This window comes from Chinchilla lanigera, unplaced genomic scaffold (assembly GCF_000276665.1).
Source record: "Chinchilla lanigera isolate Chin_1 unplaced genomic scaffold, ChiLan1.0 scaffold00127, whole genome shotgun sequence".
NCBI lineage: Eukaryota > Metazoa > Chordata > Mammalia > Rodentia > Chinchillidae > Chinchilla > Chinchilla lanigera.
This window is the reverse complement of record NW_004955528.1, coordinates 594,384-600,423: the sequence shown is the minus strand read 5'-3', so window position 1 is coordinate 600,423 and position 6,040 is coordinate 594,384.

Sequence of the window (6,040 nt, the reverse complement as noted above, 5' to 3'; positions counted from 1 at the left end):
AATAGACTCAAATCCACACAATTAGGGATGAAGAGGGTAAAATCACAAGGCACCCTGCAGAAATTCAGAAGATCATCTATACCTACTTTGAAAACTTGTATTCTAATAAGACGGAAAATGCAGAAGAAATGGACAGACTCCTACACACATATGAATTAACAAAGCTGAATCAAGAAGATATAAAAACTCTACATAAACCAGTACCAATCAATGAAATCAAAGATGTAATTAAAAACCTACCAACAAAGAAAAGCCCAGGCCCTGACGGATTCACTGCTGAATCTACAAGATATTTAGAGAAGACCTAACATCACTACTTCTCAAACTCTTTAACGAAATTGAAAGGGAAGCAGTACTCCCAAATTCATTCCTGGAAGCATTACCCTGATACCAAAACTGGAGAAGGACCCAACTAAGAAAGAGAACTACAGGCCAATCTCCCTGATGAACACAGATGCAAAAATCCTCAATACGATACTCTCAAACAATGCAGCAAATCATCAAGAAGATTATACACCATGACCAAGTGGGATTCACACCAGGGATGCAGGAATGGTCCGACATACATAAGTCAATAAATGTAATATACCATATTAACAGCGCCAAGGACAAAAATCATATGATCATCTCAATAGATGCAGAAAAAGCTTGTGACAAAGTCACAAAGTCACTCATTCATGATAAAAACCCTACAGAAAATTGGAATAGATGGTCTTTATTTCAATCTGGTAAAAGCCATCTATGATAAACCAACAGACAACATCATACTAAATGTACAAGAGCTGAAAGCTTTCTCTCTAAAATTAGGAACACAACAAAGATGGCCACTGTCTCCACACTTGTTCCACACAGTCCTGGAAACTTTAGCAAGAGCAATTAGACAAGAGAAAGAAATAAAAGGAATAATGATAAGAAAGGAAGGATTAAATTATCATTATTTGCAGATGACATGATATTCTACATAGAAGACCCCAAAAATGCCACTACAAAACTCCTAGATTGAATAAGCAAATTCAGTAGTGTAGCCAGATACAGAGTCAATGCTCAAAAATCAATAGCCTTTAAAAAAAAATCCATAGCCCTCCTATATATGAATAACAAACTCACTGAGAGAGAAATTAGGGAAACAACACCTTTCACAATAGCATCCAAAAACAGAAATATCTAGGAATCAATCTAACAAAGATGTAAAATACCTCTACATTGAAAACTACAGTACTCTGAAAAAGAAGACTGAAGAGGGTATCAGAAAATGGAAAAATATCCCTTGCTCTTGGGTAAGAAGAACCAATATAATAAAAATGGCCATACTTCCGAAACTGTTATACAGATTTAATGAAATTCCAATCAAAATTCCAATAGCATATCTCATAGAATTAGAGAAAACAATCCTAAAATTCATTTGAAACCAGAAGAGACCTAGAATAGCAAAGGCAATTCTGGGTAACAAAGGCAAGGCAGGGGTATCACAATCCCTGACTTGAAATTACAGTATAAAGCTACTGTGATAAAAACAGCATGGTACTGAAAAAAAAAAGACCAGAGGATCAATGGAACAGATTAGAAGATGCAGAAACAATTCCAGACATACTCAGATACCTTATCTTTGCAAAAAGTGCTAAACACATTCAATGGAAGAAAGATAGCCTCTCTAATAAATTTTGCTGGAAAAATTGGCTCTGCACATGAAGATTAAAACTGGACCCATATCTTTCACCATGCACTAAATTCAAAATGGATCAAAGATCTAAATATTAAAACAGAAACATTAAATCTGCTAGAAGATAGAATAGGTAAAACTCTTTAAGACATTGGTTGTAGGCAAAGAGTTTATGAACAAAACCCCAGTTGCACAGGAACCATCACAAAGAATCAAGAACTGTGATCTCATCTTATTAAAAAGCTTTTGCACAGCACCTGCCTGGCAAGTGTGAGGTCGTGAGTTCAATTCCCAGTACCGGAAAAAAAAAAAAAAAAAAAAGCTTTTGCAGAGTGAAGAGACAACCCACAATGTGGGAAAAAAATGTTTGTCAGCTGTTCCTCAAAGGCTTACTACTGAAACCATATAAAAACAGAAAAAGAGACCTTCCAAATTTAAAGGCGCAATCAAAAAATGGGCATCTGAGATGAATATACACATCGCAGATGAAGAAATACAAACAGCAAATAAATATACGAAAAAATGTTCAACATCACTGGTCATTCAAGAGATGCAAATTAAAACAACACTAGGAGTCCATCTCACCCTGGAAAGAATGGCTATTATCAAGAAATCAACGAATACCAAATGCTAGAAGGGCTGTGGGGGAAAAGGAACACTTCTTCACTGTTGGTGGAAGAGTAGACTGAGGCAACCACTGTAAAAATCAGTGTGGAGATTCCACAAAAAACTAGGACTGGAGGTCCCATTTGACCCAGCTACTCCCCTTCTGGGTATCTTCCCAGAAGAATTAAAAACATCATAGGTGCACAATAATATATGTGCACCTATATTTATAGCAGCACAATTTGTGATAGCTAGCTCTTTGAAACAACCCAAATGTTCATCAACTGAGGAACAGAAAAAAAAAAATGTGGTCTTTTTATACAATGGAGTACTACTCAGCCATAAAGAAGGATAAACTGGAGACTTTTATAGGTAAATGGACACAACTCGAGACCATACTCGTAAGTGAAATAAACCTGATGCACATGTGTAAATATCATATTGTCTCCCTAGTGTGAGAAGTTGAAAGAGTAAATAAGATCCAAAATGTACCATAGATATTGTAAAATGGGAAGAAACTTCAAAAGGCAAGAGAAACTGGGATGGGGGAATGGAAAGGGAAAAGCAAATATATGTGTGTATGTGTGTGTGTGTGTGTGTGTGTGTGTAAGATAGTTATACTACTAATTTCTCTTAGTTCATTGAAAAGAAAGGTTTGTGCCATTATTGTTTAGACAATTAAATGCTGATACCTTGTACTCTGAGTAATTTAAAGGTAACACTATGCAATGTATTAATCATTGTTACTCTCCTGTCATCTTGTTTTGAAATTTTTTTTTCTCTTTAAAACAAAAGTAAATTTAAAAAATCTTTGGTCAGATCCTCACACTACACGTAGGTATCTGTTAATTACCTAAGAAGTATCTATAATACAAAATTTATTAGCCCTAAATTTACCTAGCATGTGGCATCCCCTCTCAAGCCTGAGAACACAAGGAGTAACTAATGTTCAGGTGTTGCAGGGACATTCAATTACCAGCTCTTACATTGTCCAGTTCCAGGCCAGACCCTTAGGCCTAGGGCAATGCCTCCAAGTCTCCAGTGATTGTCCTACATCTTCAGTCCTCTTGGACTCTCAGAAAAGCAGAGCATGGCACATCATCCCATGATGAGGTCACTGCCCCCTAGCAGGAGCAATTACCTCCTGACAGAACTGAGGTTGCCCCCTGCAATGTCATCCCATTGGCTCACAACAGGAGCCAAATTGCCCCCTCAAGCCACAGAAGCTCTCCCAGCACCTCACAGAACCAGTCCTGAGATAATGATCATCCAGAGCAAGGCCTGACCAGAATTATCTATGTACCTACCTATTATGCAAATCCCCAACCATTGCCTGTTCTCCTTTTCTATAAAACCCTTAAATCCTGTCTGCCCCTGAAAGACCCATCTTGAACCTCTTCATCTGTCCTCCCAGCATAATCATGCTGATTAAGGCTTCTATCTTTGATTGGCATTTTGAATGGAGTGGCCAAACTTGGTCTGCTGGGATTCCCACAGTAAAAGATTTCACCCTAAACCTGGTAACAATAAGACAGAGGAGGCCAGGGATAACAGCAAATGCCTGAAATCCCAGCCCTGGGAAGGCTGAAGCGGGAGGATCACCACAAGTTTGATGCTGGCCTAGGCTATATAATGAGTCCAAGGCCAACCTGGACTAGAGTGAAACCCTGTCTCAAAAAACAAAACAAAACAAGACAGAAGAATATATTTCTTCAACTAATACATAAGTACACAAAAATAAGATTAAAATGCCAGTGTGCTGTTAATACATCACACTCCAAGACCTGGCTTTCTGTGTCTTAGAGACAAATAAAAGTATTTTTCTCTGATAAAATACCACTCAAAACAGCAAAGGTCCAGACCACCTGCCAAAGACACATTTCTTTGATCCTTACAGTATTTCAAAACATTTTAATGCTGGGCATGGTGGCACTGAGGCAGGTTGGGAGATGTGGCAGGAGGATTGCCAGTTGAGCCAAGACCGAGCAACTTAATGATTGAGCAAGACTTTATTTTTAAAAATAAAAAGGGATGGGGATGTAAAGTAGTACAAAGGTCCTGCGTTCTACCCCCAGTACCACCCCCACAAAAGTTCCTAAGACCTAAATTAGCTGGGTGTGGTGGTACACCTGTATGGCCAGCACACTGGGAGGATGAGGCAGAAGGATCCCAAGTTCCAGCCCAGCCTTGCCAATTTAGTGAACTCGTGAGACCCTGTCTCAAAACATAAAAAGGGTTAGGGATCTACATCAGTACAAAGGCCCTGGGTTCAACCCCCCAGTGCCATAAAAACAAACAAACTCAAGTTTCCAGCTTCTCTTAAAAAGTATCAGAAGCTGTGAGCCCTAGGGGCAGCACCCTCTAGTGGACATAAACGGCCCAGCTCTTCACACCCAGTGGTAGCCTCGGTTTACCGAATTTGTCTCCTGGCTCTAAAAAAACATGGGAACAAATCTCCTTTCTCAGTTCAGGCCTAAAATGGGTTACTCTAAGTCTAGGTTTGGATTTGGTTTTATATATGTCCTAAATTCATCGACACACTGACACGTTAGGGCATACAAATCCCTCTGCTCTCTGGTACGTCTTCCCAAAAAGTTTAACCACGACGTCTGTGAAGAAACAAATTCTAAACACGCAGTCTGCTTAATTGACCTTGTTATATTTGGCCTTTATGCAATGCATTTGATTTTTTTCCCATTTTTTTTTCCCATTTGCTTTTAATACGACATGTGATTAAAACTCGTACTTGGAAGCACTAGCAATGAAAGACAACTTTGGTTCAGCAGAAAAGTCATTAACTAAATGATTAATACAGTTAACCAAGTTGTAACCAGTGGTGACTGACAACTGGCCCCCTATCTATTCAGTTTCCACCCATGCGTCTCTATCCAGTTTCCTACAAATGCGTTATCAATACAGTTCCCACTGATGGACCTATAATACTGATTCCCATCTTGCATTTGGTTCCTTTCAATGAGTTTCTATCAATACAGTTCCAACCAAGGGATCCGGATTACATGGTTCCTACCAGTGGATCTACGTCCACAGAGCTCCGAACAACGGATCTGATACGATTCCCACCCATGGTTCATTGACCTGGCTTCCACGGAGCGGCCCAAAGGTTTTCTTGGTTTTATTTTAAAGAGAATAAAAAACTTTTTTAAAAAATTAAAAACGATAGACTTTCAAAACAAGATGACAGGAAATCAACAATGGTTGTTATACTGCTTAATGTTATCTTCAAAGTAGTTGTTCAGATTACCAGATACAGGCATACAAAATTTATTTTTTTAAAAAAAGAATTAACTGTTCCTTTCAATAAAACAACAGAAACTAGTGCTACAATTATCTTAGCTGCTATATATATACGCCCAAGTTTTGTTGTTTTGGTACCGGGAATCGAACTCAGGACCTTGCGCTTGCCAGGCAGGTGCTTATGCCACTGAGCTATATTTCCGGCCGCACCCAAGTTTCAGTATGGTTTTCACTGATGGATTTGGTTCCTAGCAGTGGATCCCTACCCACAACGTTCCCGCACTGAAGCGCTTCCATTAATTTCCTGCTGTTGAGTCCCTATCCACACAGCTCCCACCAATGGGTCCACCCATGGGTCCCCCCGCTAACGTGGTTCCCGCGGGGCGGGGGGCCTTCACTGGTCCGCCTCCTGCAACCGCACAGCCCATCCAACCCGCCACCCGGCCCTAGAGTCCGCCTTTACGCGCCAACCCGCCCGAAACGCCAAGATGGAGGCCGGAAGCGCCACCGCCTTCGCCC